At 38.4% G+C, this 26,544-nt stretch overlaps 1 protein-coding gene across 13 annotated transcripts in view; it reads left to right on the forward strand.

Moving 5' to 3' along the window:
• The window catches only part of ATP2B2 (ATPase plasma membrane Ca2+ transporting 2), a 434,838-nt gene that overhangs the window by 82,258 nt on the left and 326,036 nt on the right, over positions 1–26,544 (forward strand). The window lies entirely within an intron of this gene.

A 26,544-nucleotide genomic window follows, 5' to 3' on the forward strand; every position in this document is an offset into this window, starting at 1 on the left:
TGTAGAATTCAGGCAGCGAAACTATATTTTATTTATAAAAAATATACTTACATATATATAAGTGCAATTATTGTTGATTTGAATAGAAATTACAAAGCATTCCAAGGTATGTAGATGTAAAGAGAGTTTAATATGTAGGCATTAATTGTTTTTTTTAAAAACAACAACTAGGTAGTGTTGTCAGTCTGTTACTCTCCTTTATTATTCCTTTTGTGACTGTGTTTTCTTTCAATGTTTTGCTAGATTTTGTTTTGGCAAATCAGAGTTTACCAGTTTCTCCAAAGTGATCATAGAAATGCTCAAATATTAGACTTAGTTTTGCATTTTGAAAAAAAGCAGAGTCTGATGAAAGTAAAAATTAATGAGTGTGCTAAACATACTTCACTGATGCTTAGTTTGGAAATAACTGGTGAGTCAGCCCTTTTGTTGTATTTTGTTTGGGTTGGGTTCTTTTTTTGTTTAAAAGGCTTGCACTTGAGTTCAGTTTGAGAAGAGTTTTAAAAATGAGTTGATCTATTTTGTAAAGGAATATGTGTTTTTCTTTAAGTGGCTATGGAGCTATTTTCTCCGTCTAGCAATTTCACAGCAGTTTTCATTTCCACCTGTAAAACTGAAAGTATTACACAGCTGTGCTACAGATGTAATATAGTGGTTTTAACAGAAGGGGAAAAAAATTGGGGATTATAAATATATGAACAGTGCTCATAAACCATGTAGTTTCTCTAGGACAGTCTCTGTTAGAACTGCTTTTGCCTCTACAGTGTAGAATGTCTTTATACTTAGCAGGTAGGTCTGTAATTTCACAGATATGTGTAGCTTCCAAATGTCTTTATAAGAAAAGCATTAATTATATAATAAGAGCTTTTTTCCTTTGAATTTTGTTATCCTGTCTGTATGATCTGATACCCTGCATCAGTGGAACAGTTATGCTCATTTAGAAAAATGGCTTTTTGTTGTGCTTGCTCCTTAGAGTTTAATAATACTTAAGTGTATATCTGATCTATAAAGTCTGCCTCAGCCCTTATGCTCTATTGTTTTAAGTACATCTCAAGAAACCTTGAGATAAAGCGCAAGTGTTGAATGCTGTTGGCTTTTTAAAAATAGTATAATAAAACCTTTGTTATTCTTTAGAACTACTTAACTTTTCTGCTTTCCTATTTGCATAGCATGTTGACAAAAAAAAAAAAAAATAATAATCCCCAAACCAGCAAAGCAAACCTGCTGCTTTTTATGGCAAAATAACCTTCAGCAGAAGTTCAAACAGAAATTATTATTGCTGAGAAGGGTGGATGCAGCTCTGTTCTTCTGAAGGAGGCTTCCATCAGACCCTTAAGGGTGAAAGCAAAAAAACAGGTTTTGTTTCCACAGAACTTTTGAACTGTCCTATACCGCTTTTTCTGTGGCATTACTGAACATATACAGCCATGTGGCTCCCTGTGCATAAATTGAAGACAACCCATGGGTTTGTCCCACTGAGTAGTTTTCCAGGTTGTGCAGTAGCTTCCAGGTCTATCTCGTGCTTCACCACCGCCTCTCCCTGCCTGAGCGCCGGTCTCGGCTCTTGCTTCTGCAGATCCTTTGCAAACCTTCTGAGCAGGTAGAAGCTCATTTGGAAGAAGGACGGGCTGTGTGTGTGTGAAAAGCACAGCCTAACTTTTTAACTTGCCTCACTGAAAGGAAAAAGTTCCTGATGTCAGAAGGGCTTGTCTCGCATTTGTTGTTCAAGACATTAGTCGCCATGGCAAAATTCAAACTGAAATCTTTTCAGACAGCCTAATTGCTTGGTGTCTGTGAACAGCTGAGATGGTTATCATTCTATGTTGACAGCAGTTTAGCAGCTGAGATTTTGGCTACTGGGAGATTTGGCTTGCATTTCTATGCTGTTTCATTCCACTTCTGAAGTGGATTATTTCAATTGTGGCACAGCTATAGAAGGGCGAGGGACCAGGGAATCAACCCTGTAGGAAGTCAGTCATTTAGCTTGGGTAAATCTTAAACTCCATGACTTGGAGAAGACAGGGAACACATTTTGCATGGAGGATGCAATGACCATGTTGGAGAGGAAGGCAACCACTTTTCCCAAGCACTGGGAAAAATACAAAACCTGAAAGACTGCAGGTTTACTTTTGCCCTACTCCTTTGCTGCGACTGTCCTGCTCTGAAGATTTCTTTGCTGCAGCCATTTATTGCCTGGCATTTTTTCTCCCAGGCATTGTCCTGATAGTCCATGTGAATGGCAAAGGTCACCTATTTTATGAACCCATTTGGATCCAATAATTATAGAGGTAGGAACAGACATCATAGTATTTCTACTATAGAAGCACAGAATTTTTTGCCCTTTGATAGTTTCTGTCTCTCTAAAATACTGGGGATGCGGTTTTGTGGACACAGCATTTTTGTGTTTTCAGTCTCTATTCCTTTGCTTGTCAGTGGCTACAGACACTTCTTCATAACGTGGGCTTGAATTTCTTAACTCAGTCTGGTGTTGTTTTAGATGTTTAGTTTTTGCAGTAGTGTTTATTACAAATGCACACAGAAAGGATCTAGCGGTATTTTCCACTCTCATTTAGCTGAATGGGCTTACAGCCCTTGTAATTTGCTCCTTGTGAAGGTGCTTCAGAAAAATACACAATTTCCATTATACAGGACCAAGTAATTTCAAACTGCACCATACCTTTATTTTTTTTTTTAAAGGTAAAAATCTGTACAGCTCACTAGGATTACACAGCTTGTGTTAATTATTGATTGTTAATTAATTATCTTTTTTCTAAGTTAGTTTATTGAAACGGGATAACTTTTTATTACTCACAGTCTTCCTGTGTTTTGCAGAAAGAAATCTGTTTGCATATATTAAAAGCTTCAAAGATTATAGTGCTGTTATGTTATTTGTGAAAAAGGCCAGTTATACTGCTGTGATGGCTGTACTCGGCCCCCTGCGCTCGGCGCTGGTGCGGCCGCCCCTCGAATCCTGTGTTGGGTTTTGGGCCCCTCACTGCAAGACAGACATTGAGGGGCTGGAGCGTGTCCAGAGACGGGCAGCGGAGCTGGGGAAGGGGCTGGGGCACAAGTCCTGTGAGGAGCAGCTGAGGGAACTGGGGGTGCTCAGCCGGGAGAGGAGGGGGCTCAGGGGGGACCTTATCGCTCCCTGCAACGACCTGACAGGGGCTGTGGGCAGGGGGGGTCGGTCTCTTCTCCCAGGTGACAAGTGACAGGACAAGAGGGAACAGCCCCAAGTTGCACCAGGGGAGGTTTAGATGGGATGTTAGGAAACATTTATTCACAGAAAGGGTGGCCGAGCATGGGAACAGGCTGCCCAGGGGGAGTGGTTGAGCCACCATCCCTGGAGCTGGGGTTATGATTTAGTGAGGGACTTGGCAGTCCTGGGTTAACGGTTGGCCTTGGTGATCTTAAAGGTCTTTTCCAACCCAAACGATCCTATGATTATACTGCATTGTCTTGTGTTGCAAGTAAAGGGGAATTGGTTTATGCACAATGCTGAAACTTTTATATGTTAATGCTGTATATGGTTTGTAAGTAAAAGACCGTAATTCAGATTTACTGCCTGTACAGTATAAGCTATATGATGTATGTTCCTTTTGAGGGGTGGGGTCCTTTGAATGAATTCATCTTTCTATATTACAGGAATTCCTGGAAGGTGAGGTCCTGCACTTTGTTACAAAATTACATAGTTGTTTTTCTTCCTTTTTCATCCAGTTTAGTATGGAACAGGTTTCAGTTTCAGAAAGCAGGTGTTCAATTTGCACAGCCCATGTGACATATACATGTTTTGTAGTTTACTGCTAAAGTGTAAATTAGAACCAATCTTCAGGTTACTTTTCCCTGGGAAGTGGGCTCAGACTCTTAGATTTGCTTCACATAATCTGTCAAATATCCTGGTGGGCAATCATATAGTTTATTTAGCATGGTTTTTAACTAGCTTTCTGGATATGAAAAGCTTTATATGGCATCATTCTCTTGAGCCGTGTGGCTCTTTTTGAAGGATTATCTTTAGTAAGCCTACCCAGATGAAGTCTAGCCAGGTAAGCTGATATGTAGTCAGCTAGATCTAAACAATGGAAATTATTAAAATCACTGTAATAGGATAAAACATTGTCAGAAATATATGTTCCCTTTTATTTCTGGGTCAGATCAATTCTATGCTAACAGCAAATGAAAGATTGATTTATTATTTCAGCAGTGCTAGAGGTCTGCTTGGCTTTCTGCATATTAGTGAAGTCAGCCTGCCTTCTAGCAGATAGATGCTAGAGCAGTTTTGGTTAGTGATGTGTCTGTGCTTTATAAAGATACACAAAATAGGTAAAGGAAAAAGGTAAAAATAAAAATACTTAATTTAGTAAGTCTGCACCTCTATGATTTGAATAGATGGAAATAGTTTGAATGCAAATTGTTCCCTTTTACAAACTAGCTATCTGTCTCAGACTAGAGTCTGACAGGAGGAAAGCCTAACTGATATATAAGCAAATCTGAACCAAAGAGTGATATCCGCAAAAATATTCTCCTCTAACAGCGTCTCTTCACTCCTGCTGTTACACTGATGGACCATTTTCTCAAAACGCTTCAGTTTTTATTTAGGCTAGAACTAAGTTTAATATTTTCCCTCAAATAGTAGGGGGGTGTTGTTCTGTGCTGGTAGTTCCATAGCGTTTCCATTTAATTTTCCTAGCAGTTGTGTAACATGGCAGTTAAGGTAATCTTGTGACATTTATCATTGACAAGAATTCACCTGTGCTTTAGGACACTGGGTTTTTTCCCACCCCCTGAGTAAGATGAGTTTTTTTTTTTCCCCACTCCATTTTCCGTGATTTTTGGAATAGAAGCAGCATTGATATTTGACAAAGAGCACTGTACTTAGTTTCTCAGTGGGAGGCAGTGTTTGAAAAAAATGAAACTGGTTACAGCAATGACAGTCATCTTATTCATGGATGAGAAGCTGTTCTTTCCACAGATCACTCCTATCTAGGTAGAAAATCATGTAAGGCTTTTGTAATGTTCAGCACAGCATACCCCCATCCAACAAGTGAGGCTTCTCGTCCTGCTGTCAAATTATTTTGGCTTGAGTGTAGCTGATCAAACTTCATTGGGACTACAGCTGCCTGACAGTTGCTGTAGTTAGATCTATGTTGCTTACAGAAAGGAAGCTTCTGTCACACTTGGAAGAGAAAAGATTCTGGCAGGAATAGTACCACACAGTTCAGGAACAATGGTGCTGGAGTAACAGAAGGGTAGTTTTCAGAAATTTCATTTTGGTCTTTATCACCAGGAAGCGTGTGAAAGAAAAATTTTTCTTTCCACCCACCAAGTGTTGCATCATGGTAGCACAGAGTTTGTCAGCATGGCAACAAAATATTCATGTAATCCTACTGGAACTACTGTTGTCACATCAAAAAGTGTCAATAACGTGACACTTGTGACATAGCCTTATAAAGCCATTACAGGGTAGTAGTACTGAAGTCGCTCAAAGCAGATGTTTGTGTATATATGCTTGCATTTTTTGTTTTAATTAGCCGATGTAGGCATCCCATCAGTAAGTTAAAAATACACTTTTGACATGGCGTTTTTCTGGCTTCCCAGTATAATTTTTTGTTGGCAGAATGGTGTGTTATAGCATGAATTCATGTGTTCTAAAAGGTAGCTTTTCTAATTACAGTCACTAAAAGTTGTGGGGTTTGGTGGCTGTTGTTTTGGAAACTTTTTTATAAGATTTGCTTTAGCTGATATTAATTCTTTCAGGCTCCTTAATGGGTTTAAGGCAAAAACCTGGATTATTTCCTCAGCCACATATTTCTTGAGGTTGGTCAGTGTGTGTCTGTTCTCTCATCATGGATTTTGTTCTGCCCAGGTCTGGTTAGAGCCTGGATAATACCAGTCATAGGATAATAAAGCCACTTCTACTGCCTTTAGTTGATTTTTTTTTTTATCAGTATAGGTGATTATGATTTGAAACTCCTATTTCTCCTTCTTTTGAGTGTTCAACTTCTCAATCCTTTACTTTCCACCTTCTGCCACCCTCTTGCTGCTTCTCTCCTTTCTTCTTCTTATTAGTAGGATTTTTGCCAGAGCATTGTCAGAGCTCCAGAAGATTCACCTTGCTGGGATGGAAGTTACAGGTCAAATGTGTGAATCCAATACCTGAAAGCAGGCATGATGTGCTCCAGGATGATGCCTAGAGTATCCCAGAAAGATGTGACAAGCCCAAGAGGGCCATTTTGCAGGTGGAGGATCATTAGCTGTTGTTCTCGAGCCAATTGCACTGTCTCCTTGCTAGTTATCTTCTACCCTGTAGTGCAGCTTTACGATCTTGTTTCAGGAAATACTTTCAGACATTGTTTCATCTAACCCCAGTTCCCTCTCTGTGCCCCAAGATGGTGCTATGAAATGGAAGAGGGTGGAAAGAAGAACTGTCCGGAACAGATTTTGTACAACTAAAGAGAAAAAGAATCTGATAGATATGTTCTTAATTCCCAGTGTTTCATATGTAGTATGTGTTTCTTCCTTTGCATGCATTTTAAAGGGGAGAAGATAAGAGCTAAATTAGTGGTGACTGCTGAATTTAGAGCAAAGACTAGCAGTAGCTTGATGGAATAACTCCCAAACCACAGTTAACTATTGACTATGATAGAAGCAGTTTAATTAAGATTTAATCTCTTGTTTGGGGTAAATACTTATGGTTGTCATCAACCTGAAAAAGAAAACTGCTAAAAAGATGGAATGCTAACAGTGTATAGGTTCCAATATTTTAAATTCACCTGTCTGTATCACAGCTACTTGGGCAAGCATTGTTCAATAATGCCCAGATTTCAGCTTGTTTTATCTCAAGTGTGATGCAAACTAGCAAAGAACTCTCTGGAAAAATGTTCTTGCTCCTCTCTTATTTTTTTTTTTTTTCCTCTTCCCCCCCCCCCCCCCCCCCCCGTTCTTGCTTCATTGAAATTTTTGACCAAAACGAAGATGTTACTTACCCAACAGGCTGTACCTGCAGCATATTGCTCTACAGCAACAACGTATCTTCAGGCTGGAAGCAGTTTTGGAAACAAATGGCATCAATTTCTCTACATTTCCCCCTCCCCCCCACTCCCTTAATCTTACATTGTAGTAAAATCAACTGCGGTACTTAGACAATAATTCTAATGAAGTTAGGATTTGGTGTCATTTCTGTAAGTTAAATGTATTTTAAAGCATATTTAATTTGCATAATTAATACTTATATGAAATCTCATTTTTTGAGCTCAATTCTGTTGAATGTTAATAGAGTTGCATTTACAGTGGGCTAAGTGAGATTAGAATTGGGTCCTGCATGTTTGCTTTGATATGCTGTAGAGCAAAATTCTCTAGCAAAAGCCCTGGAATTCCATGTGTGTCAGTGTTGAAACCTTGCAGGAAAAATACACTTTATATGATAGCAAAAGCTTTATCTCTAGAGCTTGTACTGTTGGTCTGTTTGTGAGGTCAGACAAAAGGAGCTAGGCACTACATATCTTTAAGCGTTCTGGAAGTAAGTTTAATTGATAGTGTATTGAAATCTTAGCTGCTAAAACCCTTCAAGAAAAGATGCAGATCTACAACATTTCCTGAATTATCTAAAGGCTTTGAGAAATAAGTTTCCATTGTCTTAGGTTGTAAGACTTAACATGGGGAAATGCCTGTTAGCTTTTGGTCATTGTATAGTATACTCCCATGAGGAAGGAGAGTGTTTTATATTTTTTTAAAATAATGTCTCATAATTTAAAAAACATGTTTTAAACAGAAATACTTTTTTTCTTTGCTAGATGTCAAAAAGTGTCTCCCACAAAGGACCTTTTTGGTGTAATCTCTTAAGTAATTTGTGTGTCCATCTGTTAGTGTGCAAGTAACACAGCCAACCAATTACAATGCCAGCAGAATTTTAAAATTAAATTACATGGCTGTCTTAGCATTAGACCAAAATATTTGCCCCTCTTTCCTCTGGAATATTTTCTAAAACAAATAAATAAAACAATGTAAAAACTAAATTTATGTCACTGGTGGGCAAAGCAGTAAGTTTTAATGTGACTGCCTATAAAATGTTGCTTTGTGATCTGCTAGTATCCTTCAGAGAGGTCTTTGGTAAAATGTTACTTAGTGAGACATGACTGTGCAATGGATGAAAGTAGAAGAAACGGTTATTCTTTCTATTTGTAAAATATAGGTACAATGGATTATACTCTCCATCAGGTGCATGGCATGTAGACATCATTGCGACAGTTCTCTGCATTGTCTTTTATGTATTAGCCTTGCTTCAGTAAGAAGAATATCATATATCTTCCAGAGTGGCACTGTACAAAGCTGTGGTGGCTACGGTAGGACGGGCCAAGGGCAGTAATGATGCTTGCTCACCTTATATGATAACTAAATCTCAGGAGCATTCCCTCAGATGCAGAAGATGTTACAAATCCCTAGTAAAAAGTACCGCCTCCTAATAGGAAGTCCCTAAGATCTGAGAAGGAACTCCAGATACATGCTTATGCGTTTTCTTGGTGGATCCTTTTTCTAGATGTATCCTGATTCATGCCCATAGGGAGTCAATGTCCCTCAAACAGGACTTTGGCTGTTGCTGTGGGGGCCACAGGCCTACACGTTAGATAAGGCATTGCTCAGTTTGTATGCTTAGCACAATGGGGCTTTAGTTCCTTCTTGGATGCAGCCTCCAGCTTGCTCTTTTAATAGCTTCAGCGCTTTTCCCTTGGAAGGATAAAGACTTTGAGGGTTAGAAGGAGAAGGGTTGACTTTCTGAGGAAATATTACAGACACATGCCCTAATTGTAGGTGCTATTATGAGAGTAAGGCTGAACTGTGATGAATTAGGTAATTCCCTCTCACACGAGAAGAGGAATGAATTCTTAATAGCTGAGAATTGGAAGGCAACCTTATTTAACAGGCAGAGGGAAAACGGTCTCCTGAAAAGATCCTGTCATAGAGTCCCCTGGCTTGTCAAACTGTGTTTTCTGGAGATGACAAGCAGGTTTGAGTCTGAGAAGCCTTTTATGAACCTAACCATATCTGAGAAAGCTGAACCATGACAGTTCATCTTGTGACTTTTACTTACTTTTAAAGACAAATCATTGTTGATCCATCAGAATGCTTCTTAGTAATTATTCTATGTACTTCTAATAAGGAACATCTCACAAGTAGATATTTTGATTAATTTAGAAGCAGTTGCAGAGAACAGGAACCTGCACACATCTAACCTACTCAGCAACGGAGAAGACTGTTGAAGATGTGATTGCAGGTGTTGGATGTATGGAGAAATACTCACTTCTGTGTTTCTGCTCAGGAAAGTGGTCTGCAAAGAGAAGTTACCACCTTTGTGAATGTTTTGATGTATGTTGTTACTGGAATGGGTTATCATTTTTGCCCTGGGATGTAATACAGATGTGGTAGAAGAGCTGAAGGGGAAAGGACAGAAAATGCTTTTAAAAGCTGCTGGTAAGCCTTGTTTTTGTATTGCTTGGAGTGACAAGTGAGTCTGTCATCATTTTTAGGGAGAAACGGGTCTGGAGAGAATGGCAAGTGAGGGTAAAAGTCAGGGGAAAATCTTTTGCTTTTACTGGCTTTTGCAGTTCTCTTTTGCCTTATGGCTCTCTGTCCTAGCCCTTCAAAAATGCACGTTTTTTTTTATCCCTATCTGGGACTCCCTGTGCAAAGCTATTCAGAGTGGAGCTGATGTCGTCTGTCTAATTGGGCCTTGCTCTTGTATTCCTTCTTTTGAAAACTCCATAACCTATGTATGAAATGCATCTTCTTTGTCTTGTGCATGGTTTGTACATTTTTAGGTGCTGACACAGTATAATTAAAATAGAGGAAAGCAGGGAAGGCACTTAGAAACAGTAATTACTGGCATGTCAGTAACAAAATTAGTGGGATGTGAGTATGAAAAGAGAAATTGTCCTTCTGTGAACAGCTTTAGTAGATCTGTCCCTGCCTATGGGCTTAAAATGTTATATTTGAGTTGCAGGACCACAGATGTACCTGTAGCTGCCACTAATTATAAAAATTCTCTTAATCTCAGCAAGGGAATTAGCTGTCCCTTCCTTTTGCATATTAAATACTTACTAATTAACTGATCACGCATTGATGTGCTGGTGCTTATCATACAAACCCACAGGGTGAGTAGTTGCATCGCAGGAGGTGTGGGCCATGAAAGCATCTGCGGAAAGTCTGCCTCTAGGCTACCAGAGAAATGGCCCTTTAGCTCTGGTGAGTATGTATGAACCTCACTTGCTTTTCAGTCTTAAGCCTGCAGAGCTGTTTGAACATTTTGACAGAACTTGGTTTTCCAGGGTGAAAGAAACATGAGCTGAAGCTTAGCTCTGGTGTAGGTGCTGGTCCTGCAGGATTGCAAAGGAAAACAAATAATACTCAGTTTGCTTTCAGGGTCTATAAACCTGTTTGTAGCAGACTAATTTCAAAACCAGTTTGTAGTCAAGTAGTGTAGGAGAATATGTGAATGGAGGGGTACTTTGTGGTGGTGTGTGTGTTTTTTTTTTTTTTAATTGAAGATGTTATATATAGTCTACTTTGTTTTCTTTTGTGGATATTTTTTTTTTGTTTATGTTGAGCTAGTTTGATCTCTGCCAAGTGTGTCAAGATAAGCATCTGAAGCTAGTTACTGTACTCAGTAGTTTACCAAAGCTGGTATGTAATAAATACCTTAAATCAAGTATTTGCTTTTAATAGAGATGGGTGTGAGTTGTAGAAGGATGCTGTAATGCCGGCTGGTTTGACCTAATGCAAAGACTAGAGTTGTTGCAGCACAAACAAACTAGGAGGCTGCAACAAGGCTTTACCATTGGTCAGACTCTACTGTCCATGCTGTTTGTCCTTCCTCCAGAGGTCAGACCACACTGCTCCTCCTCCATCCAACCCCCTCTCCCACCATCCTCAGAGCTATTTAACCACTTAGCGGAATGAGCTACAGCTGCGCATCATCCATGTCAATCAACCCACTGCCTCGGGGCAAGGCCACAGCTGCATGTTATCAATGCTAATCAACCCGCTGCCTTCATTCCTCTACGTAGTCTGCTGTAAACTGTGGGTCCTGGTCCAGACTTTGATCCCTTTCTTCTAAGCTCAGGGAATTTGGACACTTTTCCCCCTCATCCTGATCATTCAGGTTTTAATGGTATCCCTTTGGGCAATCAAATCTTCATAGCTTATAAATTACTATTCTGATTTAAAAAAAAACAACTTTAAAGCTAGAGTCCCATCACTGAAGGTCATTATAGGCAGGCCCACGCAGTACAGTTCAGACTTTAAATGAGGTTTCATTCATTGAGTCATTTGCTGCGGCATGAAGACTTGACTTGAGAAGGATACAGGATTGCTGCATTGCTGCTTTCTGAGCTCTCATCCCTGCCTGAGACTAGGTTCTTTTTTTTTCCCTGATGTACAATAAAATAATGTAAGATCATTTTTTACCTAGTGATTCAATTTTTGTCTTACAGCTATTAAACTTCTTCCTTATTTTACACATTTATTTATTTATTAGTAAGGTTTTGTCTAGGGATGTGCTTTGCTTTTCAGCATTTTGGTGGTTTTACTATTTTGAAGGCATGTAAACTTTGAAAATTGTATCTTGACCATGGATAACCTCAGCAGATAGTAGCAATGATCGTATCTATAATCAGTGGTTTTTGTTTTCTGACAGAAGTAATAAAAAATTGTTTAACAACTTTCACACTGAGCTTCTACCTTCAGCAAAAGGGATGATGATACTGGAAGCAGTCTGATATGTGGGTTGTTTCTCTGGTGCGAGTACACTGGTGTGTTTCGAAGGAGTCCAACTTTCCAACTAGTGTTTAGGGGCTAAGGTTTAAATGTATGTTTAGGTTTGAAAAATCTTTATAAAGACAGAAGATAAAATGCCCTACAAAAACTACGTACTTTGATTTTCAAAGTCTATGCGGGCCCTGTCTACCACAAATCTCGCACTGCAGAGTGAGTCAAATGTATGTGTCTTGGGAGCAGCTTGCCAAATAGGTTAGCAGTGCTCTGAAAAACAAGTGTCATCGTATACAAATAATTTCCAATTTAAATTCTGATTGTTTGAAATCGATTTGTGAACACTTAAAAGGTTTCAAAACCTGAGAAATATCTGATCAGCATAATAAAATCTTGGGAGCTACAGTTCATCTTGCCTGCTGCTGCTGTTGGAACCCACGTAGACAGAAGCCTTTGTTTGCACTGAATGATCCAAAGGGAAATAACTGGGTTCTGACCCTGCAATGAGTTGTGCACGGGCTCATTACTGTTTAGACAGATACGATGTATTAGAGTTGCCATTTCTTGTTTGACTGTAGTAATAAATGGCAGTTTTTTTAATAGTTTATGTTCATGAAGCACTATAATCTTTATTACACTTCAGTGAGATTTGCTAGCTACCATTGAAATGAACAAAATCACGCAAACAATTTTAAAGCTGAAAGGTTTTTAGCAATATTCAGTTCAGATTATTTAAGATAGTGTTCAATTGTGCCATTTCTCTGTCACTGTTCAGCTATTTTCCCCAGAAGCTTGCACTACTACTTTCTTTTGGATGTGTGCAAACCATGTGGGCTTTGCATGTGTTTCTCTATGTGTGAGGGCAGGGAGTACTTAATCATTAGGGAAGCGATGGGGTGATTTTGTTGTTTTCTTTGTTGTTGCTTTGTTTTGCTTTTTTTTCAAAGCTAGCTGTCCTGCAATACATGTAAAATTTAGTATTCCAGGAGGAATTCTGCTCTCAGATGTGACTTTGAGCTTTCCAGTGGTCTCTTCTTCCCTTAGCCTTCTCCTCCAGTACCTAATAAATTTCTCCTACACAGTTCTTGCATTTAATGTCAAGATTTGTAAATGTGCTAATTATCTGGCAACTCCTGTTATTGGCAGTGGGACCTGAAAATTTGATTGCTTCATTGTGGTGCTGAGCACTTCTGAGTATCTGGCTCACAGGGGGTTGCAAGGCACACAGAAGAACTTGCATCTCATCTGTGCCTCCCCACTGGCACATCATCTCTTCTTTGTTTTGTGGTTTTGATTTAAACTCCTTTTCTGTGAAGTAAAGGTGGTGCAGGAACAATAACTTGAGTGAAACAGTTCATAAAGCTGACGGATATTGATCTGCATCCTATAGAATAATAAATTATTGGCTTTGAGAAGTTTGCTGCTCTGTGAATTACCTGCTGCGTCTTCACATACAGTGTTAAAGTTTTGATGCCTTAACATGATAAATGCTGGTATTTCTGTTAGTTTCTTACCCCAAACCTATATATCTAGGAAAATCAAACTATTCATTTCTGTACTTTCTGTTAGTGGAACAGTTCCTGTCATAAATACCAGGTGTTGAGGAAAATGCTTCACACAGATGTGACGTACCGCTATTCAACTGAGACACTTCCACTTTCTGTCCACCTGTCATATGTCATATGTTAAGCTGGGGGTAAAAACCTGTTTTGTTTTGGTTTTGCTATCTCACTTCACATTGATTTTAAAAATGAAACCAATAGTAATGAAAGATAAAATGCACCTTCAGATGTTACAGAAAAGCTCCCTGAGAGGAAACGTTTACTATTACATTGCACAAATTAGATACATGGAGTGTAATGAAGCATTTAAAAAAAAAAAGAAAAAGGAAGGAATCCTTTTTTCAATTGTAAGGGAAAAATGTCTGTTTCGTACAGCGTATTCCTTTGCAACAAGTTCCTAATTACAGGATCTTACAATAAAATATGGATTTTCCATTTGACATCAATGGGTATGGGTCGCTTTGAAAATCCCTGAAAGCTTTTTATTTTGTTAGTTTATGGGAATCAAGGTAAGTAAATGAAAAGATTAAGACCAAGGCTATTAAAGCTTGAGACCGATTCGAGATGGTCAGTCTGAAAAAGTTAAAAATGGACTTGCATAAAAAGCAAAACAACTCTCTTCTTCCTTGCCTCTCCCAAAATTGGCCTTTTTGTGCTGACTCAAGTGGACAGCTGGAATCTCGAGTAGTGGGAGTAATAAGTGAGAGTAATAAGTGAGAGTAGAGAGCGTAACAAGAGAAAATGTCCACTATTTGACTAAATATATAAGGACATAAAATGGAAGTAGAGAAATTGTAGGTAAAATTAATGGATCCTTGCTTTGAAATGTGGAATGTTTTGTTATGTATGACTCTACTGGGAAATTTTGTATGCTCTTTGGGGCTGTGGAAATAAGACTATTGAAGAAATATGCTTTTTTATGTCAGAATACCTGGGTCCTTGTTAACTGTTTGACTCAATAAACTCATGTTGGACATTTATCTAGATAGAATAGCCATCTATCCTCAGTAGGAAAGTAATCAAACTGTCTTAAATTAATGTTTTGAGTACCATGGTTGAATGGACCACCATAGCTTGGTGCCCTATGGATAGAAAGCTTATGGCTTTTTATGTGCTGGAAATAAATCCAGCCTTTTTCACAAGTATATATTTGGTGTGCCACTGGTAGCACTATAAATGTATCAAATAGTAAATATAATGTGCTATCCATATGAGGAGTATTCAGAGGAATATATTTCTTTGAGTCTTTGGCACTTAACACAATATAGGGAGTACTATTTGGAGGTAAGCTTTTACTGTTGAGAGAAAATGTAATTATAAAAGTCTGTGAAGATTGAAAATACTATAAATTTTGTTGCTTTTTGCCATGGCAATTTGTACTCATGGTTTTCTTTTAAACAACTTAAACATTTTTGTGCTTTTTCTGGTTTTTGGGTGGTGGTTTTTTTTTTTTCTTAATAATAATGTTACACCTCAAAAGCAAACACAGGTGAATCAAGCTGTTTATTTTGTTATTCTTTCCTTTTTGAGGATGCCTTTTATTTTTTTAAGGCAAATTTTTGCCTAAGCTCAACTGTGGAAGAAGTCTGTTCTGTTCCTAAGATGAAAAATGGACAGCAGTGGGATAGAAGTGAAAAAAATAAAAACCAAACCAGGGAAAAGCTGTTTCTGTGGTGCCCACAGCTCAGCTGCTGAAGGGCTATGGGTAAAGCACATGGCACATGGCCTAGCTGCTGAATCTTGACTTTTTTTTTTTTTTTTTTTCCCAGCCCTCATCCCCCCTCCGTTGGCTAGGGACAAATTATGGTTCTTGAATGTTATCTTTGTTTGGCTAGTCTGTGGAAGAAAAATTCGCTGGCAGCATGCTGCTCTTGGGCAGGTTTTATTTTGTGAAACTGGTCATAGCTAAGTATCGTGCATAGAAATGTTTCCCAGTTATAGATGTAAATTATAATGGAGTTACAGAAAAATAAGTGACTTTTGGTGGAAGTAAAGAAAGGCTTTGCATTGCTCTTGAGTTTAGTTACTAGTGGTGTTAGAGCTATTTGCTACTTGGAAAAGTAGCTATTCAGATTTTTTTTTTTGGTAACCCTATCAGAAGCTGGAGAAATGGCTTTTGTGGTATGTTGTAGATGTCTGAAGAATCATCTTCAGTTCAAGCAGTAAATAAGGTCAGATTGCAAATAGAACATTGCCAATGTTGCACATTGTATTTACTAGAAGTGCCTGTAAGTTTTCATGGCTTATTAATGAAGAAATGGCGAAGGCAGTGGGTAAAGGCTTTGAATTTTAATCTGGAGGGATCCACGTGGGGAAACCTGGAATAATGATGATGCCAGTACCCATAAGTAATACCAACATAAAGAGTTTTTGTTTTGGTTCTGGTCGGTTTTGTGGACAACTGTTGGTTACAGGGTTTTCTACTTGCTGAAAGCCTGATACATTTCTACCTTTGCAAAGGTACTAAAAAGTAGTGCTGATGTTTTGCTAGCTTTTATTTGTTGGCTTGCTTCTCCTTGTTAAAAAGAATAGTAATCATGATTTCTATTGCTTTTCAGCTTCATTAGTTTAGCATGCGGGTTCTTGTGTAAAGCTCAATATTGGGCATCAGCGGGAATTTACATGATATTGCTGTGTTTTCATGATATAATCATCACTGATGCAGTGAATGTTTCTGACCATTCTGTGCAAGACTTCGTAAGATTCTGATGCACTTGGCTTGGCCAAATTTGTGTGTGCTGAAGCTGCTGAGCATCTAGATGTTGCTGATCTTAAATGACGGTCAGAAATCTCACAGAAATTGTATTCATCACTTGAAATTAATTACATCACATATCACACAATTTAATAAATGTGCATTTATTCTGTGAATGACACATTTTAAAAAAAAAATTACTTCAGACCTCCAAAACACTTTATGAATAGTATTTTCACATGTATTTGCATTTAATATCTCTAATCCCTACAACTGGAATCATGTTACATTTTCTTTAGTTGATGGCAGTGATTTTACTCCCTTGGATCTCCCTTCCGTTTTCTCTTACCAAAAGGCACACTTTATCAGAAAAGGAAGATAAATAATAAATAAATAATAAACCCCAAACCTTTAAAACAGTCCTATATCTGAATTTCCTCAAGTATTTGTTCACATGCTTAGAATTATCTTGAAAAATCAATTTATTCTAATGATGTACTCTATAAATTAGTGTTGTTTCCCCTGTACAGAAACAATCAGTAAAACCACAAAAAACTTAATCCACTATAATGGATCTTTTTTTTTTAAAAAAAAACAAACAACAAACAAAACTTAGAAAATTTACAGAGGTTAGGAAAACCCCTTGTCACAGAAAATTTCAGCTGAAATGTGTTCCAATAGTTGTGAAAATACTGGTAACTAACGGCTATCTTCAGGTAGGTAATTATCAGGAAACCAAGCTAGCGTGATCATCCTTTATGGTACTACCCTGAGGAACAAACTTGATTTGCCCCTGTTTGGCTCTCCTTTTGCGATATGGTAACTTCTGTCCGCTGGCATGTTCGCTGTGCTCCTCCATCGTTCCTGTGAAGCCTCCTGCCGTGGAGGGAGCAGTGCGGTTGGCCTAGGTGCGGCCTCCCGGAACATGGCGGGCAGCACACCTCCCAAGGCCATAATGTGCTTTGCGGGCAGTGTGGACAGGAGATGGAATGGGAGACTTCATAAAAAGTACTGGAGCCTGCTCTGCTCCTGGATCCTGGAGGTGAGAGGGCTGGAAGCAAGGCGGTTGGTGGCAGAGGAGCGCCGGGAGGGAGATCCTGCCAGCGCCATGTTGCGGTGGGACGAGGTGCGACGTCACGTCGAGGCCTGGCCAGGAGGAGCCGGTTTATCAAGGCAGAATTTTTCTGGATCTGCATGTGGGTGGCTTCCTGCTGGAGCCTGAAGAGCTGTCAGCGTTGCCTTTTTGTGACAATAGTGTGGGGGAAAGCTATGCAGGAGCAGTCTTGAAGAGCCAAGAAATGTTTTAAAATACTTCTCCTTCATGCTTCACTGAAACACCACTGTTTTGCCTTTAATAGAAGTTATAATCACTTGGGTTTTAAAAAGGGTATTGGGTGGTGTGCTCCAGTGAATTCTTTTATGAAGAGCTTTCAGGCTATAGTGCTAGGCACATCAAAATGCTGGTAACTGAACAATGTTCCACCAATGCAGGGAATAGTCCTAGGCACCTTAAAATACTAGTAAGAAAACAGTTTTCCTCCAAACAGCTCTTGAAAGCATTCTTTCCAAAGTCCAGCCACAGATGGTAAAAGGAGTAACTTAGGAATAGCGTTAACTGTCAACCACAAGAAAAATTTTCACTGGCAATCTCGTCGTTACATTTAAATGGATAAAATGGCCTTGTCTGCTTTGTAATCAAAAGAATTCATCGCGAACCACTTCTATATGTGCCATGAAAATAATTTCTATATTTTAGTTAATTAAAGAAAATTTAATTGATTGCTGCTTTTGAGTCTGAAGCATTAATAAACAGGCAAAGTATAACATGCCTTGCATAAAAAACCAACAGATTAATTTACAAAGAAATCTGTGTCAGATGCTTCTTGCCATACATAATGCCTTAGTATGAGGACGTACAAGATTTTTACAAATTGCTGTTATGGTCCCATCATGACTCACATACTCCAAAACTACCTTGTTTATTGTTGTTGTTGGGAAAACAGCTGCTGTAAGGAAACTTTAAAAGTTGCAAGATCAGAGGAAGGATTCAGAAATATCTAATCTGGAAATTTTTGTATCTTTCTACAAATACACTTTATCAGGATTATAATCCTGTTCCTTGTAAGAATTGTTGCTTTAATTTAGATGGGAAATAATTTGAAAATAATTCTACTTATACTGCTTTGGAACTTCACTTTCACTAGGCGGTTTTCAGTCTGCTCTTAGTAAGATTTTTTGTTGGCGGTGACATCAAGGCAGAAGAAAAGAAGGGAAGGAAAGGAAAACAGAAAAGGAAAGGTAGCATCTAAGTATTATGCTTCTAGGTGGGGATAGACATGATTAATCAGGCTTATTTCCTTTTACCTGTACTGGGTTTTTTGATCTCTATCATGAAAACTCTAGAACTGTGTTTTCAGAAATAGATAAGCAACAAATATTAAGGGAGGTGGTTAAATACTGGTAACTCCAGGAACTTTGATTTGGATTGTTATTAAAGGCAGACAGTTTGACAGCTTTTTTCTCTGCCTTCTAGGCTTTGCCTGTGATACTTGTGTACTTTCCTGATAGGTATATATCCACTCATAAACTCCATTCCAGAATTCTTGTTAATAATCGACTGAACTTGCTGCAGAAGCAATGCTTGTTCCCTTCAAAGAGGTGAAATTCTTTTTTCTCCTTGAGCTAGAGGGGTCAAAATTGGCCAACACACGACTGAAAGCTATATTGGAGCTGCATTTGCATATGAGCTACCATGTAACAGAGAATAGAGTGATAATACTCCTTTGGCTGGCAGAATGCATTATCTGCAGATCACTGTGATAAAATCTGTGTGTTTCATTTCTCCATCCTTTAATTTCTGAAAGAGTTCTAACATATCTGCAGTCTTTAGTGTTCAGCATTCCATGTGCATGGCAATTTACTTGGTGAAAATCCTCTGGTAGCCTATGTTTCTTTTTGCTCTGCGCCCCTCCCACCCTGCCTTTCCCCCCCTCACTTCTGCGAGAGTGGAATGTGTGGTATGGGACTACAGTGGCAAAATGCCTTGCAATACTTCCAGTTGTAGCATGTGTAATTAATAACAATTTGTAATGAATAGTTAGGTGTATGGTTACTATGAGGGATGAGATAACCAGCTATGACAACCACACTAAACTTTGTTTAAAAAAATGCTGGAGGGCATCTTTGCATAAATAATCCTTCTTGGAAATGTCAGCACCATACTTTTCTGGTGCTTTAGAAGACCTTAACAGAGAAAATTCATTTGCAGGTAAAAAGTTGTAAGAAAAAGTTCAACGACTGTAAGTCCTTTCTCAAATCCACAACGTTTGGATGCATTGAATGGATGCTCAGATTGCTTTCTAGAAACTCTTTTAATCACTCCTTCAGTGATCCTAAACTTTTGGTCTAGGCAGACATCCTAATTTCATTAATAAACCTACTGTGAAAATCCCTAGTTATGTCTAAAATGCAAGTGGGATGCTAAGCAGGGGTAGCTCAGCTACCTCTGGAACTAGCAGTAATACGTTTTTGTTATTGAGTATGAATTACTCTGAAACAGCACTACACAAGTATGCCTGTGCTTTCCCTGGGACGAGCTCAGATCTTCCCACAGTGCTGCGCTGTGCCCAGCAGACAGGCACATGTACCCTATCCCTCAAACAACGTATATGAATAAAATAAAAAGGAGGTGTGTTAAAGCATTGTATGAGATGGTAGGGGTTCTGCTAGTGTTTGAAATTCACAGTAAGATGCTTACAGTTAGGATCTGCCTGCCTGGCAAACTGCTGTAATTTCAGTGCTTTATAGCTCTTTCCTGTGAGATTTTTAGCTAAGCCGCAGGTTATCCCGTGGCAGGGCTTGACGGTGGGTATGACCCTTGTAAGGCAGGATGCACGCTCCACTAGCCAGCAAAACTAAATGAGAACAGAATTATTGCCCTTTTTCTTTTGAGGGTTGACTTAACGTGTGTGCATGGTTTTCTCCAGTAGTTGAGAGAGATTCTTTCAAAAGGAATGAAGTTATTTTTCTGTGCACGTCAGCTGAGAATCTTCCCAGTGATATTCAGGTAAAAAGGAAGCACAACATAGAAAGTCCATGCTATCCTTTAATATTTGAGAAAGTAGTAGTAGCATGATAAAAATTCACTTAATGGCATAGCTCATCCTATGATGCGGTCAGAATTGTGGATGTCCTTGTGAACCTCTAGTACAGCAGCAAGCAGAGCAGTAGATTAAACCTATTTTCTTTGCATTACTAAAAAGGTTAACAGCCTTGCTAGACACTTTGGTGGGTTTAATATCAAGGTTGATTCATCTTTCTTGCATGAAGGCTTGCAGTACTATGAGCTTTTGAGACATGTCCAAGTTCAGCATTTAAGCACACGCTGAACCGCTGTGTTAAACTTGCTGCAGTCCTTTATGCTGAGAGAAGGTTGCAGGAATTAGGCCTTTCTGTGTACGTGGAGCTGTCTGGCAGCATTCCTATATTACAGTGTCATAACCGTATTAACAATAAATGTAGCTAGCATAAATTCTAAATGCATATTTTTTTTGCTTGGGAGAGGACAAGAGTGATGTATTCCTAAGAAAATCTTTGAAAAACTTGAAGAAATGTACTTTAATCAGCACCATTGTATTCATTCTCTCTTAAATGTGCATTTTAATGAAAAACTTTGAAAAATGTTCTTGACTAGACTATCGTGAAAATACTTCATAATTCTGCTCCCTCCCTTTTTTTTTTTTTTTCCTTCAGCTGGTCATTTATATTTTGCACAGACTAGAATAGTACTGTGGGGGGAGCACTTAAACAGGAAGAAGTTATTTGTCATCTGTCACACTCAAACTTTTGATATTGAGTTATTGCCTTAGAAATAACTTCCAAAAATTTACATGCAGAGAAAAGTACATGGTGGGGGAAGCTGTTGAACTACTTATTATTTAACACTCTGTTAAATCCTCTGCCACTGAAGAACATCTTTAAAAATATTCATGAATAAATTAAAAAATATACATCTATATGATAAAAATTTCAAAGATTTCTTGACCACTTACGTGTTTGGTTTTTTTTTTCACAAAATCTAAAAGGGGAGGATGAGGTTCCCAGAGCTGCTTCAGAGATTTCTAATGAGAAACTGATATCCAGTTTTTTTAGATATTTTGAAAATTCTGGTTGTACATTTACATATATTAAGTAGAAAGGAGAGAAAGGGGCCATGTCTGAGGAGAAGAGATTATTATACAGTTAGGGAAGTGAAATTCAGAAGTACCAATGGCAAGCGGTACAAAAAGTAAGTTGGGAGGAGTACATACTGGTTAATAATGACTACAATGGAAAGCATATTTGGACTTTGGCATTATACTTTTGTTTTGTGGAAATATGTTGAAAAATTGTAAATGAGGTGAAACAAAGGTGTGGCTTATCCAAGCCCTGTGGGTAATGGACCCGTTTGTAGCTGTTGAGTTTAAGACTTCTGAGACAGAACGATGGGCTTCTCTTTTCCACAATGGTTTTGTTTCAAAATTGATTGCTAAAAGAAAATGTCTGTTGAGTGGCTGTGTTCATTAAACCTGTCATTTGTTGAGATAAGTGAGCAACTTGTATTTTTTTTGATAAATCAGGTTGCTTGCTTTGTGGTTTTGCTTATCCCCTGTTGACAGCTTCTGCTGTGGCGCAGAAGGCTTGGAGGCATTGCTGTTGCGTAACACAGCACACAACAAATGCATTTTCTTATACTCTACATGGATATTTTTTTTGTTTTTGTCTGCTGCAAGTATGTCTGTCTTACTTGTAGCCATCATAGCCTATGGTCGTGTCATTTCTTCCCCAAAATGTTTACAAATCCTTTTTTTTTTTTTTTTTTTGCCCCCACCCCCCACCCCCACCCCCACCCCCGTTTGGCAGATAGCTGATAGCAGGTTTGATTTAGCATAATGAGACATGTGGTGTGAATGCGTCCATGCTGTCACAGTGTAAGGGTGGCTTACAGCAGAGGTAGATGGCAGTAGCTAGCAACATGCGGATCCTCCATCTGATTCCCTTTTTGCGTGAAGTTAGCCATGCGGGAGCTGGCTACTCTGCTGCTGCTGGCCCAGTACCAGCTGAGCACACAGGCAGCACTGCCAGTAGCCAAGAAGCCTTATATGCCTAAGACAAGTGTGATTCCTAGCTGGGAATACCTGAGAAGCAGCATATTGGTAGTTCTTGACTTGTGCTTTCAGCAATTAAAAAACTAAAATTCTAATAAAAATTTATTTTTCAAACATGTTACACTTTTTGAGACTTTATAAGACATAATCTAGTTCCTTTTTGAACTAGTTTTTATTGAGTGTTTATCATACAGCCTTAAACTGCCTAGAAATTTTATTGCATCACTGAATTACCTCTGGGAGAAAATGTTCTAGTGTCTGTGTTGAATACAGCTGTAAAGCTCTGTAACATCATAGAGTTGTTGTTATTTCTAGCTCAGATAATCTTCTAGAATCAAAGCACCAAATTATTAAAGGACTTGGTAATAACTGCAATTTATGAAGTGCTGGTAAATACAAACAGTGAAGGAGTTTGCAGAGAAGCTGTGTTGTGATTGTTTTGTTTTGTTTGAAATTGTTCAAGTTCTGCTACAAATCCAGCCCCATTTGTTAGAAATAAAATGGAATATTTAGAAAATATGTCTAATATGTCTGTGGTAAAGATGGTACTATGCTGTTTGGGCTACCAAATGTTCTTATAACAAAAACAATTCCAGTAGAACAAAGGTTTGACCCCTTGGGATATGAATAATGTTCAGGCAAATGAAGGTCGGACATCACCTTGAGTCTTTTGAAATATATGACTTTGATTCCAGTACTTTAAATCTTAAATACCTGTTTCATTATTTATTTTAAAACTGAATACCTCAGGGGAACAAAGAAGCATACCACTTAAAAGACCTTTATATGATTATTTTTTTATCCTGTTTTAAATGTAAAATAGATGGCCTTTGAATAAAATAGATTATACAGTTTAATGTCTTAAACCACTAACCATACCAAATACAATATATGCCAACAACTAAATGCACAACTGTACCTAATTGAATTTTAACATCAAATTCATCTGGATGTATTGCATGACTTGGATAAAGTTGTCCATTCATATTTGTTACCTTAAATTAACATACAGAATAGTCACTGTCTGAAATGCTTGCGTATATAAATAGGTTGTAGATGGAAGTCAGTATTTGTTTCTTAGTTGTTGAGTGCCTTTTTTATTGTTCTAACTCTGCACCTTTAAAATAAAGACAAAGTAAAGAAATGAAGGGAAAACCCCATTAAAACAAACAAAAACCCAAGCCCAAACCTTTCTTTTTTTTTTTCTCTTTCCCTCCACCAGAGTAACATTTCCACTGATAAAGCATCCCTAGAGAAGCAGGCAGTATATCATGAACTCTCAGTTGAGACTCTTTGGTAGCATTGAGGCACAGTCACTTCCAGATGTGGGTTTGATGTACAGTAACGCTTTTATCATCAACTTTGCTGTCTTCTCATTCCTGAAGCTTAGGTCACTAATGAAATAGAGCAACTGTGAGAGCATCAGTGATCTCAGATTCCAAGTAAAATGAATGTGATTATTTTAAATAATGCATCTGTTACTTTTATGACGAAGTAGAGCAGCGGTGTGCCTGTTCGGTGCCTACAACCCTTTTCTAGCTTCAGGAGTGACTCAAGGTGCCTCTGATAAAGGAAACACCAGGTTTTCATGTTTAAAAATAGATGACTGCTGTGTGAGAGTGCTATGGGGCAGTTTCTCCAGCTCATGTTTCTAGCTAGGTCTTGTCTGAGAGACAGAGCAACCTCTTTAGAAGAACGCCCTTGACTCATTTACTAGAACAAGGAAACCCGCCACTTGCTGCTTTTTCAGTTCGTCATCTGATGAGAGATGACAGTAGATGTACCACAGCCACTGAGAGGCTTTACTGCCTGTCTTTTTGACATATTGAGCTAACACATAGGCTGTCAGTTTTGTTTTGTAATGCTATAATTATTTATACTGAAATCCCAAGGAATTAGGAGGATGAGATGCCTTTCACATTGTAAGCTAAAATTGGGATAATACTACATTTATGGAAGGTGGAAAAACTGAAGGTGTAGTAGAGCTATATATCACTGTTGCAGGGGGGTGGTAGTGGTAGACAAACCCCCTTGCAATATCCATTTAATTAAAAAAAATAGTAATTTCTCCTCCTTCCATGGTAATGTATTTGCCAAGTATCAGTATAGTTTGTCTTTCCTGTTGTCTTCCCTGACTTGCAAGTGTTGTGATTTCCTTTCTCTACCAGCCTGAATTGCAGATGCACAGCTCATGATAGATTTTTTGCTGATGCCACGGCCCCCGTACTGTATATATTACATGCTAGAGTGTCCACTTTAGAAAAAACGGCATGTTGCTTTACCTGGTCTAGAGTTTTGTTCAATTCAGTGTTGAAACATCAGTAAATGTGACCTGTGGTGCAAGAGGCAAATGGCGTGGGGTTTTGAGGTATCTTCCAGTGCACAAGTTGGAAGCACTGGCCAGCAAGATGCCTTTCCTCCCAGAGGCAGCCCTAATACAGCTGGCTGTTTTTTTTACCCCTGCTTCACCCAGAGCTCTGTCTTCTTTTATGTTAACGAAAGCATTATGTTTGATTCAAAATCTACATCCATGACAACTTCAACAAATTCAATTTATTTTGTTTCTCCTAAGAGATGTTACTGTATAGCAGGAGCATTCCAGGACATTTAGAGATAAAGTAGAAAGAAATTCAGTGACATGGCGATGAACATGTCTTACTGGAATTTGTTGTAAATTGAAAAATACAAAGCAACTTTGATCTGTCCAAGCTACGGTATACATTTTGGCTTTGTTCAGTATCATGCCAAATAATGATGTCATGTTTCTAACTTTATTAAAGTTTTTGTCTTTATGGAGACCATTCTCTATATTTATATAATTATGTAATGATGGACAACATATTTTTCAACCTGATTCTCATAGACTTGTGCATCAAAATAAGAATCTCTGAATATAGCCTTTGCAAATTACATTTAAGCTATCTTTTATGAACTAATTGCACGTGCTTTGCCCACTGACTGTAAAGGAGTAAATCAAATAAAGGAAATAACGGAAAATCTTAACCATCAGATGGCAAGGGTGCACATATTGAGTAGTGGAAAATACTGCAAGTGGAAAAGCTCTTTTTAGGTGTTGGAATAATTGTATGTTGCTTGAAGCACACGACTAGAACAGTTTAAACAGTTATTAAAGAATGTTGCCAGATCTTATCACTGCAGTCATGCATATAGATCAGTGATCCCCATGCAGCACTACAAAATGTGTGAATGAGGTACTTACTAAAAATAAACCTACTGAGTGCTATTCCTAAATTGCCATGGAATGCTGGATAAATGATATAATTTTAGTAGTACAAAATCATCTCCAAGATTGAGTTTAAAAAATCTGTTTAACTGCAACATTACAAGTGAGTTTTAGATGATAAAATAGTTGCAGGCCGTCTTTGTTTGCCTGAGCATTCATCAGTGTTTAAAAACCAAAACAAACAAGACCCCACCAAACAAACAAACAAACAAAATCACAGGAGCAGTATAGCAGGATGAAAATACTGACTTGAGATGAGGTTAGGGCTGGGTGGGGTCCAGCAGATGAACAAGCATGCACAGTGTATGAGCTGAGTCTTATAAGAAGGCACCATGCCATATTTTACAAGTGTCATTTGGCACCAGTAAGTGTGCAACTGATACTTCTTTTGAGTATCTACAACTGGTCTTCAGTCATCCTCTGCTTATTTCATTAAAATTGGAGACGTAGGTCTGCTCTTGCATAATTTTCAATAAGTATTGATGCATTCTGGTTTTATGGAAACACCTGGTAGGGATACAGTTCTTGGAGTAGGCTGCAGTAGACTGTAACTGCTATGACTTACATTGTAAAGCCACTTAAGCAGCCCAAAGTATGAAGAGAAGTATCTGTGTTTCGTTTTGTTTGTTTGTTTGTTGTTAATAAAATTAAGTTCTCAAGACATTTAGCAACAGGTAAGCATCTCAGAGCTAGGAACAAAAGAACCATTTCATTCCCGCCCCCCCGCCCCCCGCCCCCTTCTGTTTTTGAAGAATCCTTTAATACTTAATCAGGTTTCTCTTGTGCCCTTGTACCCTAAACAGAATCTATTTTCTTTTTCATAAGAAACTGGTTTGGATGAAGAGTCTGCCATTGCTGCCTCTGTGACTCTTCCAAATTTTTAGGATATTGAATAAATGAGAACTCGCATCAATTTCTTTATAATTCAGTCTTCAGGTTGACTTGGGAAGATGAAACCTTTCTCTCATTGAAAACGGACTTAAAAATCAATAAATAACTTTTATCTCTCGCAAATTCTTTGATTATCAATTTCTGTATGGTTATTCATATTCTCAGCCAGCTGTAGCAAATGAATGGTTGCAGGCATACTGCTCAAGCAAAGGTTTAAGCTATTTAGGGAAACAAATGAAGCACAAAGGT

Source organism: Falco punctatus (assembly GCF_963210335.1).
Source record: "Falco punctatus genome assembly, chromosome: 4".
Classification (NCBI taxonomy): domain Eukaryota; kingdom Metazoa; phylum Chordata; class Aves; order Falconiformes; family Falconidae; genus Falco; species Falco punctatus.